Below are 15,184 nucleotides of genomic sequence, written 5' to 3'. Positions count from 1 at the left end.
AAAATCAAATTTATATTCTAAATAAATTCAACAAAATAGCAACAACAACAAAAGTTACCTAAAAATACAAAAATTTAAAGCAGCTTAAATTCATATTGATTTGGCAGCAGCGGCAACAACAACACAAAAAACACATTAAATGTTTGTTTTTTATTATTTTTCTTTTTGCAAAAAAAAAAATACACCATACACTCTTGTGTACATACAACAACAAAAAAATATAAAAAGTTTGCTAAAAGTGAAATGTGGCAACATAGCATGGGTGATAAATGTGCTGTGTTGTCAGAGTTCACATTGTGTGTCTGACTCACTCACTGTCTGTTACACTCGCACACTCACCAGCTCACGTACTGACTGCTCAGCTCTACTCGACTATATAGTACTATTAACTCTGCTTCTTCTTCTTCTTGTTTTATTTTTCTTATATTCTGCTGCTGTTATTGTTCGTTATTGTTGTTACTGTAGCCAGTGTATTTTTTTCTCTCACTCTCTGTTGTTGTTTTGCCTTCGTTGCCGTATAGTAGTAGTACTTGTAGTTGTTGTTGCTGCTGTTGATGTTTTTTTCTTTTATTTTGGCTTTCATTTGCCTTTACTGTTGTTGTTGTTATAATAATAATTATTTTTATACACCTCATCTGCAATTTATATCAAATATAAATAAAAATATAAAAAAAAAATCGAAAGAAAAAAAAGTTACGAATGAAATGCAAACCTAACAACTACTACGTGTATACAGTACAGTGGCACAGAAAAATCTACATACTTTTTTTGTAAAGTATAATCATGGAGATATAAACAAATCAGTTTTTCACTTAAGCTGGCCACACACGGAATGATTTGTTCGCCTGATTTGTGATTGAAAATTTTCAATTACTTGTGATTTTGTTCGCGCACAGCCCCATTAATAAGTGACAAGACGTCGAACACGAACAAATCATACTTAAAAATCAACCGTGTATGGCCAGCTTTAAATAGACTAATCATTTAACTGAAGAGTTTAGAAAATCTTTTGAATTAAAGAATTATTGTTTTGCTGTATTTTAGAAGTTGCTCAGGCTTTTGACAAGGTTTGTCATAAATGTCTAGTATATAAAATCATAAATTACTGGAGTCTTATCTATCGGATTGACTTTTCAGAGTTAAGTACAATGATAATGTGTCGAGAGAATACAAGATTAGAGCTGGCGTTTCACAGGGAAGTGTACGTTATATTTAATTTACACCTTTGACTTGTCTAGGTGCGATAAATTAACAATCTCTACATTTGCTAATGATACCGCCATTATTAGCTCACACTAAAACCCACTCATCTAGTCAACTAGAAAATTACCTCGAGACAGCTAACTTGGCGCCGTCACATAGAAACCAAGAGACTTCACTTGAAGCTAAAAGCCTCTAGCTTTCATTGGTTAATCAGTGATCAATCAAAATTAAACCTATAATATAAAATCATTCTGTATAAGACCGTTGTAAAACCAATTTCGACGTATGGAATTCAATTATGGGGAATGGCCAGAAACACCAGAAGGCCAAATCTAAAATTCTTAGGACCATGATGGGAAATGAAATCATCCACATGGACTTGGAAGTGCCTCTGTTAAAGGAAGAGTTCAATAAAGTCCGTGAAAGATATACAGCCAAAAAATTCCACGGCCGTTTTTTATCTTCTCCCATTTTTCCTATTAAAATTTAATAGGAAAAAACTCCCATGGAATTTTTATTCATAATTGCTCTAATTTTTTCGGTTTTTTTTTTTTTAGAAAATAAATTTTTTCTAATGAAGATCGGGAAGATCTACCCTGTCTAAACAGTGTTAAATATTCTTATTATAAGCAGATCATTTTCCCCATACCTATTTTTAAAATCGATTTAAATAAGAGATTATGTGAACTTTTTCGTACCACTGTATACATGTACTCATCATCATCATCATGAGGCAAACTGTGAATTTAAAGCAGAGAACAGAGGCCAGGCACAAAGCAGCACATAAACAATAGTACATAAATACGTACAAACATACATTCGACATATTTATATACAAGAATATACAACACATAACCTTAGCCACAGAGAAATAAAGAAAAATACAATAAAATAAGCAAACAAACAGACACACTCACTCGCATACTAAAGAAAACAACAACAATCTCTTACAGAGAAAAATCGAGTTAAAACTTGCTGACACCAACACAAAACAACAAAAACAAGAATGAACAAAACACAAAAAAAAAAACGAGAGTCAAACCCACTAGTCAGCGAGTCGAAACGTGAAACTAACTCGAGCACACACAAGCAAGCATACATATGGATATTTACAACAAAAACAAACCATTATTATTATACCATTCTGCGTGTTTTTATTTTTGTTGTAGTTTTTTTTATTTAGATTTCAGTAAATCACCCCACACGGCATTAGCATTTTTTCGTTCGTTTTGTATGTTTTTCTGAAAGGCCTTTTCCCCCTTCTCTTACCTTTGCATCTTGCTCTTTGCTACTCTCCTCCGTCCTTCAACTATTTACCGGTTCGGTTTTGTAACACCACAGACTCTTTATTTTGTTTTTTCGTACTTTTTTTTTTTGTAATACCAGTCCCACATTGGAAAAAAATAAAAAGAATCTTATCGTTTATTTTTTCCTTTTATTTCTTGTTTTTTTATTTATTTTTTTTGTAAAAGAATTCTTTTATTTTTTTTTGTTATCTGACTGCTTTTTGCTACCGATTCTTCTTCATGTTTTTTTTTTATTTCAGTTGGGGATTTTTTTCATTAAAGAAAAAATGGGTGGAAAGCGGTTTTATTGGGAAGATGATGAAGAAGAAGAAAGCAAATGTGTTTGTGTGAGTGAAAGGTTGTTATAATAATAAAAACAGCAACAACAGAAAGAGGAACGACGTCAAAACCCAAGACTATCTATCTTCTTTGTTGTTTCCTAAAATAAATTGTCGTTTTTTTTTGCTCTTTCTCTTCTTGACGCCTTTGGTCTGTTCTTTAAGTGTTATTGGTAATTTGGCGTTTTTTTGAGTTTCTTGTTTTTGGTAAATTAATATTACTGAATAATAAAAAGTGATCCCAAGTTGAAATTTGAACAAATTAAAATTTAAAAATAATCTAATCCATATATTCAATCAATATAGTGTTGCTTCTGCAACACCTGAATTAGCTAGAACAAGTCTCTCAGCCCATCAGATCAGATTGCATTACAGACACTTGTGATAATACCCATGTTACATTCGTTATCCTCAACACCTTACGATCTGGTCAAGACTAACTAAAGGGTGGTGCAACTATAATGCACGATGTTAATTGTATGTCACACCTTAACCTTAAGTTTTTGGCCAACTTAATTTGACATTTCTTTGTTTCAATGTTTGACAGATTCAAGTATGGAGATGTACAAAATTGAGCGTCTTTACGAGTCTTTTACGAAAATGGGCATTCAAAGCAAAATGCATTTCGTGCACTTTGTGATTTTTTTGGTCAGCACAATCGACCAAATATGTCCATAATCGGGAGAATTGTGCGCAAATTCAAGCAAACCGAGTCTGCAGGAAAAAGAAAACACCTGTGCGTCACCGGGCCGTACTTCTTCAAAAATGAGGTCGGCCAAGCAGTAACCGTGAATGATGTTCGCTAACCCGAGATGATAAAGGACTTCTTGGGGCCGGAAATTGTCACACAGCCAACGAAACAATGGCTCGTTTGCTCTAGAAATTCAATGGTCGCGTTAGTGTTGATATTTAAAAGAAAAAGTGTACATCAATAAGCCAAGAACAAGAGCTAAAGGATAACACCCTTATAACGTAAAGCAGATACGAAATATAGAGCTTCCGGTACTCAACTATCCAACTGACTAACCTTCCGTCATGGCGCGTCATTAGGTTTATATGGGATGGTAATAATCGTAGAAACTTTAACACAGGTCTTATTACAACAAATTGATTGAGACTTCCAGCATCCATAATAACGATCCAAGCAAATCTCTTAATGACATTTTTGAATATTTCTATCTAAACTCTCCTACACTACATATTGTAGGGTAGGTGCCACGTTAGCAGGAATAGGATTACGGTATCAAAGAGTCCTAACTCTTCATTCAGAGACATAATACTACTTAAAACGCTGATTGCAGTTGCAGAAGTCATCAACCAAATCATGACCTCGAACCACTTTAGCGCGTGAGGAATTGAGATATATACAATTATTTTAAAATAATATTGAGAAGCCTAACAAACTAAGTCCGTAACAGGCGTTGTGTTGTCAGATCTCCAGCATCCAGAAGAACGATCCCAATGTAGGCAAATCTCTGCATTTTGCAACTCTCTTTACGGTAGCATGAAGAGGAGCAGAGTCTCTAATAACACAATTCAGACACCAAGAGAACGCTAGTTGCAGAAGTCATAAAAAAACAGCTCTGTATCGACAAAAATTCTTCCTTGGGGAAAAAACTTTTGGAGCTCCTGTAATACTTAGACACTAGGTCGTAACAATGAGGAAACATAATGTCATGTTGGCCCAACAGCATGCTTCCATCTGGTGCGACAGTCTCTCCGTAACATGTCGAAAGAGTCCTTCATATGTATCAGGATCTAAGGTAATTCCAATTAGTAAACACAGTGCAGACATAGTAACAATGTTGCAGTACCGCCTAAACAAGTTTAGAAAAGTATTTCATATAAAAGCTAATCAAGCGATTAAATAAACTGACTTTCGAAAGTTTTGCATTGGCAACATTGTGCTTTAGAGTTAAGCAGGCGTTTCTATGGAAAATTAATGACTGTGCAACTGATAGACAGACAAGAAACACACATTCGCTCTAACGACAAACGGCGAGACTTACAGCCACAACAGACAAGCAGTCAGTCAGTGAGTGAGTCCAACTAAAAGACACACTAAAAGTTGGTTATTACGATGTGTGTATTTGGCTGTCTGTCTGCTTTGATAGTTAACGACCGACGTCAGTCGTTTGTATACTCGTTATTTCGTTTTTGTTTGTGTTTTGTTGCTGATTTTACTGCTATCTAGTACTACGACGATTTTAACTTTGCATTTGTCTGGGTTTTTTGTTGTTGTCGTTGATTTTTTTCTTCTGTGTTTTTCATTATTTTTTTTTTATTATTATTATAATTGAGAAGAGTAGATAGAGAGTACGTTGGATTCGTTCGTTCGTTAGCTGTTGTAGTATTTCTTGTTGTTGCTATTTGCTGGTTATGTGCACATTAAAGTTGAATTTTTTTGTTGTTGTTCGTACTCGTTCTTCTTGTTTTCGCCTTTGTTAGTCGTATACAAGTTTGTAGCGTGTGTGTGTTGTTGTTATTATTTTGTAGTTGTTGTTGCCTACCGAGTTCTTGGCTGGGAGTGAGTGTGAGTGTGTTTGTGTATTTTTGGAATTTTAGCCGCATTCACAACTACACACTAAATAACTCGTTAGATCACCTACTCACCGACATCTGCGCTCGCTCACTCACTGACTAACCCACCAACTGTCTATTTCACACACTCATGCCCACATGCATACAACATACACGTCGTCGTACAATCTCAAATGTATTCATTAAAAATTTTGCAATTTTTTTTTTCTTTCTAATATTTTTTAATTTTATTTGCTTATCTTTTATATTGTTGACTGCTGGCTCTCTGCTCCTTTGTGCTGCTGCTGCAATTGACGCTTGTTTTTGTTGTTGCTGTTATATTATAGTATCTTCTGCTAGCTCAGCATGGTTCTTCTTGATAAAAGGTTGTATACATTTCGACCTATGGTAACCAAAAGTTCCAACTAGAATTCTCACATGTTAACCTTCAGAGTTTTGTATTAATTCTGTAACGTAATCTCTTGAGGTTTTATTATATACACACACTATCATACATACATACATATCTATCTGCTATTCTTTTCAGCTGGTTTTTATTGTTGTTGTTGTCATTACATTTAAATGAAACCTTAAATATTGTATGTATTATGAACTGTGAACTGAACTACTAAAATGTTATAATTGGAATCTATGTATTCATTCATCTTAAGCGAAAAGTTTCAATTTAAACGTATTTTTTATGAGATTTGTTGGTTTTAAAGCTATATTCTGTGAGAAAAATTTCCAATAACAATAAAATTGTATTTTAAAATGTCGATTGAAGAATTTTTCACGAACAGTTCCATCCAGTTAGGCGAAGATTTGGAAGCTTATCAGGCTTTCAATACGACTGAAATTTTGACTGCAGAACAGAAATCCCTTGAGTTGGGTTAGGATCTGAAAATGAACTGAACAGGGCTTCCAACCACAAATCAGCTGGATAAGTACTGACTACCTATCATTGTATCTAGCCTATCTTTCCTGAACGTACTTAACTTATCAAATCAGCTATGCATGATTTATATTATATCGAATTGGAGGAAGTGTTCGCACACTAAGTCAATGTTTTGTAGATCAATCAGTCTTTTTTTCCTTCTTTCTATTTAAAACATTGTAAAGGTTGATCGTTATTTCGTCTTCGAATTTCTTTCTACCTTCCTTTCAACAGACATACACGATAGTCATGTCACTTTAAACGATACTCAAAAGATCACTTGAATTTTATTATGATAACTTGGTGTTAACTCAGCGATTTTCAAATTCATTTCGGATTCATATAGGATCATTGAATCCTCGATGGTTACCACAACTGTATCCAAGAGGAACACCTAAGGGAAGTGCTCTCGATTCTCTTATGGAATCTTCAAAGCAATATTCAGGAAAATGTACCCTGTGAAATATAAACTAATGCTTTCGAATCTCAATCTTGAATAATTGGAGTCTTCTGGAGAAAGAAACTCTCCTCGTCATAGACTCATCTGACATATAGGATCATTGTATCAATAATGGGAACAACAACATTCACGAAATAGAGTATTCTCTTATAGAATCTGAAAATCAATTCGCTATTCTGGAAAATATACTTTATGGATACATATTTATGCGAACTCTTAGAGAATGGATACAGCGCATAATCTGCCAAGTCTCATAGAATACTGTACTTCTAAATAATCCTTCTGGAGAAACATTCGATTCTCAATCTTGAATTGGAAACTTCTGGAGAAAGAAACTCTCCTCGTCATAGACTCAGTTGACATTTAGAGTCATTGAATTAATAATAGGAACCACAACATTCACGAAAACTGCCAGTAGGCGAACACCAAAGGAAAATGCTCTCGATTCTCTTGTGAAACCTGGTTATTAATGATGATGTTGCTGGCAGTCTTTGGGATCCAGTTTGATATGATCTCTCAGAGTTTGGAAACAGCGCATAAGCTACCAAGTCTCATAAACTACTGCATTTCAACATTCTCCTTCTTTAGAAACGTTCGACTCTCAATCTCCAATAAACACCAAAGGGAAATACATTCGTTTCTGTTTAGAAACTACTGCACTCCAATTTTCTCCTTCTCTAGAAACTTTCAACTCTCAATCTCCAATAATACGAGATTTGTGGAGAAACTTTTCAAGTCACCGCGGAATCTAAAGGTGGTTTTATTGACGAATTCGTGATAAGGATTTATTCTAGGCTCCCCAATGAATGAACCTTAAAGGGGCAGTAAATTGAATGAAGTATTATAGGAAGCTCGATTGTCAATCCTCTGACTAGTATTTACACTATTTCACCTTTAGTTCGGGAACTCCGGATATCCTTAAACTCGATGGCGAGACATTACGAGTCGCACTCATTGGGATATTTCCAGATGGCTCCAAGATGAGAGTATTTGGTGTTATTGAGGAATTCGGGATCAGGATATCAAGGCTCCCAAATGAAAGTATTCTTCTAAGAAAACTGTTGGTTATTAAAAGGGAAGAAAATTGGTTGAAGTATTATAGGTTGTCGATTATCGAGATGTCAAAAGGGTTCTGACTAATCTTTGAACTTCGTCAGTTTAGGAATAGCGGACATTCTTAATTGGATGCGTCGATTTGTGACCGTCACTTCCTATTTATTACTGATAATCTGTAGAAGAGAGGTTCAAGGCTTCCCGACGAGCACATAGACTGTCTCTATGACATTCTATTGGCTACCCATCGATACTGCACTCTTCGAAAAGACACACACCAAATGGTTAAATGAATCGACTAGCAAGATCTACATGTTTTCCTCTGTCGATGCAAAATTTGACAACTTTAGTATGGAAAATGATATTGAAAACATTTTGTCATTGTAATAAAGTTCAGAATATGGGGTTATACCTGAAAATGTTTCTCTTGGCGACCATTTTGAAATTTATCATGACATAAATTTACCAAGTATAGACGTAGAATAAAAAATACAAATTCAAACGAGGTTATTAACGAAACAATTTACAAAATAACCCCCTGGTATAAACCTCAGTTCGATATGTCAATTATATTGTGTTTTTTTTTTAAATCACAAACAATTTAATCATTATTTTTAATAAGTTTTAGTGATGTCCAGCAAGTTGAGATACAAGTTTAAAAAATCCTTACTACAGATAATAATTTTCTTTAAATCCAATAAAAACTTGTTTAGAATTAAAAAAAATAGCTAACTGTTAAAGAGTATTAATTTATTTCACTTTAAGACCCTGTTATCGGTTCACTGTAAAACAAATTAACAATTTCTATTCCAAAATTAACCAACATTCAAACGCAAACATAACAACACTCATACAATGAATTAAAAATTTAACATTTCAATTAAGTTTTAGACATAAACATATTAAATTCTTTTTTTCTGACTTGATCTCTTATTGACATTAAATTTGACAGTTTGATACATGTGCAAAAGAAACCAAAAAAACAGGCAAATAACTACAATATTCGACAGAAGAAAAATTAAAAAAAAAAATAATAAAACTCGAGGAAAACAAGAAACACGTTTTAATTAATTAAGAAAACATTGTTGTGCCATATGATGTGGTAACAGCAGCAACAACAAAATAAACAAGAAGCAAAAAAAAAGCAAACGCATTAAATTGTAATCCCCAAACGTGAGAGGTCGAAAAACGATATGAAATACAACACTGGCGCAAAAAATAACAAAAAGCAGCAGCAACAACAACCAAACTAAACAATAACAAAGAAGCAAGCAAAAAAGAAGAAGAAACAGGCAAATAATACAACAACATTAGTGCTTTTTTCAGCGGATTACATTTGTTTAACCAAAAAAAAAAAAGTGTAACTGAAAAAGAAGTAAGAAGAATAAAAGTAAAATAAACAACAAATTAACAATAATACATTATAAATACTCGTACAAACAAGCATTCGTACTAAAGTAAAGAAAGTAAACTTGGTAAAATGGCCAGAAACATTCACACAATCGTGCAAACACAAAATGTTGTTTCTGCTTCTTTTTTCGTTGTTTTTTTTTGTATTTTTTTTGTAGAAGGTGACAGCCGCGGCAAATGACCATTAAACCAGCAACACACATACGCACACTCACCCAAAGTGTCTACAATCTCAATACGTTATTGTCAACAAGATATTTGGAATGGAAAGTTTTCAGAAATAATAACAAAAAATACAGAAAGACAGCCACAACAACAACAGCAATTTAAGATTTAAACGCCAAAGAATAAACAAACAGTGATAGATGGAAAAATTTGGTTGAAGGGGGATAGGAAAAATTTCTTGGGAAAATTAATAAAAGTATATTGGGTTCCTACTATAATTCTTTGTTTAACGGGAAAATATAGTTAGGCTTGTAGGAGTTTAAAAACCCTAGCTGTTTATTTACTAATTACTATGTAATCCTCCTATTACGTCCTCAAAGTTGTTTTGTTCTTTTTAAATAAGGATGTGAAAGTCCCTTTTTAGTTTCGCAAAGTTTTTCCAGGTATTTATTATTTTTTTATGTACTTTGATTAGTCAATAAGGTCTTGTGAGGCTAAAAATAAGAGATCAAGGCTTATGGATGGCAATCGAACTAAAGTTGCGTTGTCAGTTTCCAAAGTGGTATTACAACTGGCAGCTATCGTTTTGCGTTGCCAATTAGGCAACCAGAAATTTGAAGTTGCCCTCTGACAATACAACATTATTTCGGTTGACATCCATAATCGATCCATAAGTCTGAAACCCAAAAATTATATAGATATCCGTCCGTCTGGGCCTCAAATATTCTTTGCTGGAAATGGGCATAATTGGTCAAGTAAAACCAGATGGGCCAATATGTGAGAGACAACCTCTGAAAAAGTTTTTTTTTTTTAATTTTTTTGCAATTTTCATTAAATATATTTCAGATAAAACCTCAGTGTTATTCTTATGATAAAATAACAAGCTCTGTTGAAAATTGTAGGAAACGCTCCATGATTTCTCACAGGTCCTCATATAAATTTCTTTCCGGAATATATGTAGCTCTAACAAAGTTTTTTTATACCCTTCACCTTCGTGAGAAGGGTATAAATAAGTTTGTCATTCCGTATATATATTATGGATCCTTATAGATAGCGGAGTCGAGCCATGTCCGTCTGTCTATCCTTCTGCCTGTCTGTCTGTTGAAATCAATTTTCTGAAGACACCAGATATCTTCGGGATCCAAATCTTCAATAATTCTGTCAGCATGCTTTCGAGAAGTTTCCTATTTAAAATTAGCAAAATCGGTCCAAAAAAGAACAACCTCGATTTTTGACCTATATATGGATTACTAAGTCATTAATATAGACAATATGGATATCTAATGATAGATATTTCAAAGACCTTTGTAACGACGTATATAAGACCATAGTAAGGACCTACAATGGGTCAAAATCGGAAAATATATTTTTTAATCCGAATTTTTTTTCACCAAAAAAAAAAATTTTTAAAAAATGTTTAAAATTTAAAAAAAAAAAATTTTAAATTTAAAAAAATTAAAAAAAATTTTAAATAACAATTCGAAATTTTATTTTCCAAAAAATGAAAAAAAAAATTTTGTTTACCTAAAAATATTTAAAATTTGTATTTTGAAGTATAATGTGGTGAAGCGTATATAAGATTCGGCACAGCCGAATATAGCTCTCTTACTTGCTTCGTCATATGCGGGTAGTTTTGCTTTACTTTAATTCAAAAAAAGTGCCGCTGAAGCAAACCGATTGCCCACCAAAGCTTTTGGTGAATGTGTTGCATCGGTATCAAAGTGCGAGATATAGTTTGTGCGGTTCAGAAGTGATGATTTTAACACGGAAGACAAATATCGCCCAGGTCGGCCAAAAAAAAGTTTTAAGACCAAGACTCGGAGGCATTCTCCATGAAGATTGTTGTCAACCTCAACAAGAGCTAGTAAAATCATTTGGAGCTACTCAAGCAGTTTCAAATTTCAAAACGTTTGCTACCAGCAGGATTCGTCCAAAAGCAGAGAAATTGGGTATCATACGAACTGAAGCTGAGAGATCTTGAAATACGATTTTGTATGTCTGAATTTTTGAAAAAATAGATCCATTACGATAACCCGAATAGTTGGAGATCGTATGTGAAGCTCAGTCAATCAGCCGATTCGATACCAAAGCCAAATATCCATGGTGCTAAGGTAATGCTCTGTATTTGGTGAGAGCAAAAGGGACCTATCTATTATGAGCTGCTTAAATCTGACCAGACCATTACAGGGAACTTTTACCGAACGCAACTGATTCGTTTGATGCGAGCATTGGCCGAAAAACGAACAGAATATGTGGCCAGACATGAAACCTGCTAAAAACTATTTAGAATGAAGGGGTTCGACTAATATTGGTTTCGATCGATGCAGAATGCTCTCACTGGGATACGATTCACTTTGGGACAGAGTATACGAAATTGGCTTGATTCATTCGTGGCTAGGGTTTTTAATTTCACGACCATTTTTGATTCCCGGGAATCGGGACATTTTTTTCTACATTCCCGGGTACCCGGCTATTCCCGAAATATATAATGATACTGTAAATTAGGAATATTATAGCCAAATTTCATATAAAAACTTCGAGCTTCGAATTAATTAATAAAATTTGAGCTTAATTCACTAAAATCTTAATCCGTAATTAAAGAATGTCAGCCTTTCATTCCATAAATCCATTCCTAATATTTAATTTTTTAGATTCATTCCAAAGCCTTTCTTTAAACTGAATTAATTTCAAAGTTAATTAATAACAGAATTTATTCAAACATTGAATGATTAAATTTTTGTTAAATCAAATAATTTACAAAATTAATTGAAAAAATTGTCTTAACACATTTGCACTAGATTTGAAATGATGAAAATTTTTTTTTATTTTTTATTTTTTATTATTATTTATTATTTATTGGCCATAATCGGTTATAAATTTCTACTTAAAATATAATTTAATCAATTAATAAATTTATGTAGCCATTTTGTTTTGGATTTGAAGAAGAAATTTAAAGAAATTAGAATGATTCCATAGGAAATAAATTCTATAAATAATGAATTTACTTTTTTAATTTTCATACGAAAAATCCCAAATAAGTAATAATAAGCGGTCTATTATTGCCGAGATATAAGCAAAAAATTATAAAAAAAAACTTTCCACTGTTTTTTGGTGAAAAAATAGAGTTCTAACTTGTTTTCTATGTATTTTCGTCAGTTTTTAATTCCCGGGATTCCCGACTAAAAATCCCGGGAATCGGGTAGTGAAAAATTGGCAAAATTCCCGGGAAATTTGTACCGGGATAAAAACCCTATTCTTGGCCTCAAAAGATGAGCAGTTCTTTTGGCTCGGAATCCATATGTTGCCAGAAAGATGGGAAAAGGTCATAGCTAACAATGGCTAATACTATGAATTGCGCATTTTTAAGTCATACACCCAATATAAATATTTTAACATTGGCTGATGTAATCGACAGAGTTCAATGAATTGGCATCATCTTAATTTCATTAAAGCAAAAGCTGGATTTCATATTCAACTTTGAACCAACTTAACTTTTGCTCCCAAAAGGATCAATTTGATCATGCTTAAGTATCGGAGCGGGGCCGTGGCGTATAGAACTACAAAATGGCGTTCATGTCATAAGAAACATATAAAGAAAAATATTTTAAACAAATTCTCCAAAATTTTTGATTTTCCTCATACATATGTACGCAGGTTTTTTTTATGTGTCATCCACTTACCGGTCATAATTACTAAGCCAACGTACTGTAATAATTAATATCTTGGTTTTTTAAATGACTAATCATGTATACTATATACTATTTATTTATTTTATTTTTTTTGTATTATTTATGTCTAATTTAATACGACAATGACTTGGCTTAATTTTATCGCATTATAACATAAAATAAGTCTATAAAGAAAAATATAATAATAATAAAAGAAAATAAAATTATTATATTATTTTGATAAATAAAAAATACAATAATAAAATTATTATAAATTTATACCTAAATACATTGTATGTATATTTTTGTTGGCGTTGATTATTTTTTTTTTCTGGGGGATTTTTTTTTTCTACTCCAAATACTTTATTTTATTATTAACAACAAAAGCGCCATTAGCAGACACATTAATTTATAAAAATTGTGTTTGTTTTCGTGATGCTTTTTCATTCTTCTTCTATTTCAACTGACGCTGCTGCCTGCAGTTGCTGCTAACAAGCTAAATGTGTTGCTAATGATTTTGTGGTGATGAGGAGGAGGAGGAGCAGAGTAGGATTTCTTAGGAGAAATATAGTTCAAAAAATTATTATTATGAACTCTCTACGTGAGACCAAACAAAACAACAACAAAAAAAAGACCAAAAATACTTTTGACAACTAACTACAACAACAATCATAATCAGCAGCGACAACAACTACATGGGCACTACATGATAGAAAATCATAACAACGGAATCTGTATTTATTAAATTTAGAAAAAAGAACAAATAAATATTCGTAATAATAATAAATTATTGAGTGTAGGATAAAGAGAAAAATCAAGTTTTAGATTTTCTTTAAGAATCTGGGAAGTATAATGCAATTTATTGCAAAGTGCATTTTTTAAGACCAATAGAAGTTGAAATTGTAAAAAATAAAAGCAAATTTTAATCAAAAAAATTTTTTTATTCGTAATATCAATACATGGCATTAACATTTGAAATTGATTTCGGGCATATGGCCACCACAGCTGTTCTGGACTTCCAATTTTGTGCCACATTTTCGAGCATTGCCACGAATAATACGATAATAAACCTCCAAAGCGATAATTGTTGCTGATTTATCAGCATAAACCAGAGACTTCACGTGGCCCCACAGGAAATAATTGAGAGGTGTCAAATTGCACGATCTTGGAGGCCAATTGACAGTTCGATTTCTCGAAATCAAGCCAAATTTTGATTTCAATAAATCGATGGTTGCGGTCGCCGTATGGCACATAGTGCCATCTGTTGAAATCACATCTCTCCCGGATGGATTTTCAAACAGAAAATCATTGATCATGGTGCGGTAACCATCTCCCTTAATAGTAACACGAGCTCCGACTTCATTTTTTAAGAAATAAGGTCCGATGATCTCATCAGCTTGCATTTTCCTGGATGTAATGGAGTCTGTAGGGTCTGATGTGGATTCGTCCCAATCCATATGCGGAAATTTGATAAAACAGTCGTCTATAACTTCAGCGATTCGATTAAATTTGGTAGCGTTGTTTAATCGTCAATCTATTCATGATGCTTTGCCAGAGTATACTGACCATAATCGTCAAAAAGTGGGCGTGGTATGACAGTTAGTTTGACAGTTAACACTTTCGTAAAATAAAATAAAATTTATTTTCCATTTTTATATTAAACATTTTCCATTCTCTACCCTGGATCCGCGCCTGATTATCTCGTCAATCCATGGCCGAATTTCATCTTTCAAAGTATCAGTTTTGTGATTTGCTCACATAAACCCGGTATTTCAAATAGTTCCAGAGAAATTAGTACAATTTCGCTGAATCATTAGAGCGAAGCACCCAATTGACATCGCCAAATCGACAAATAAAACAACCGGGAAATTGTGTGACTCGTGAAGCTATGTGGCTAAGAAACTTTCGATTCTAAATAAAAATAAACACAACTTGATTAACATCAGATGAATATGAGTTCTTTTTTTCGAATTATAATTGTAAAAAGAATAACTTCATACAAATTCCTATTCAGAATCGAATTTTCAATGTTTCTATCCAGATTGGCCGTTTTTTTTGTGGCTCAAGTTTTGGCTAAAATGAGTTAGATGCAGTGTCGTATGGTAGAGAGAGACATGAGAGAATGCAACTACATTCTACATGGGAGA

The sequence above is a fragment of the Calliphora vicina genome, chromosome 4 (genome assembly GCF_958450345.1).
Source record: "Calliphora vicina chromosome 4, idCalVici1.1, whole genome shotgun sequence".
Taxonomy (NCBI): Eukaryota; Metazoa; Arthropoda; class Insecta; order Diptera; family Calliphoridae; genus Calliphora; species Calliphora vicina.
The sequence above is the reverse complement of the archived record's forward strand: the minus strand, read 5'-3'. Positions refer to the sequence as shown.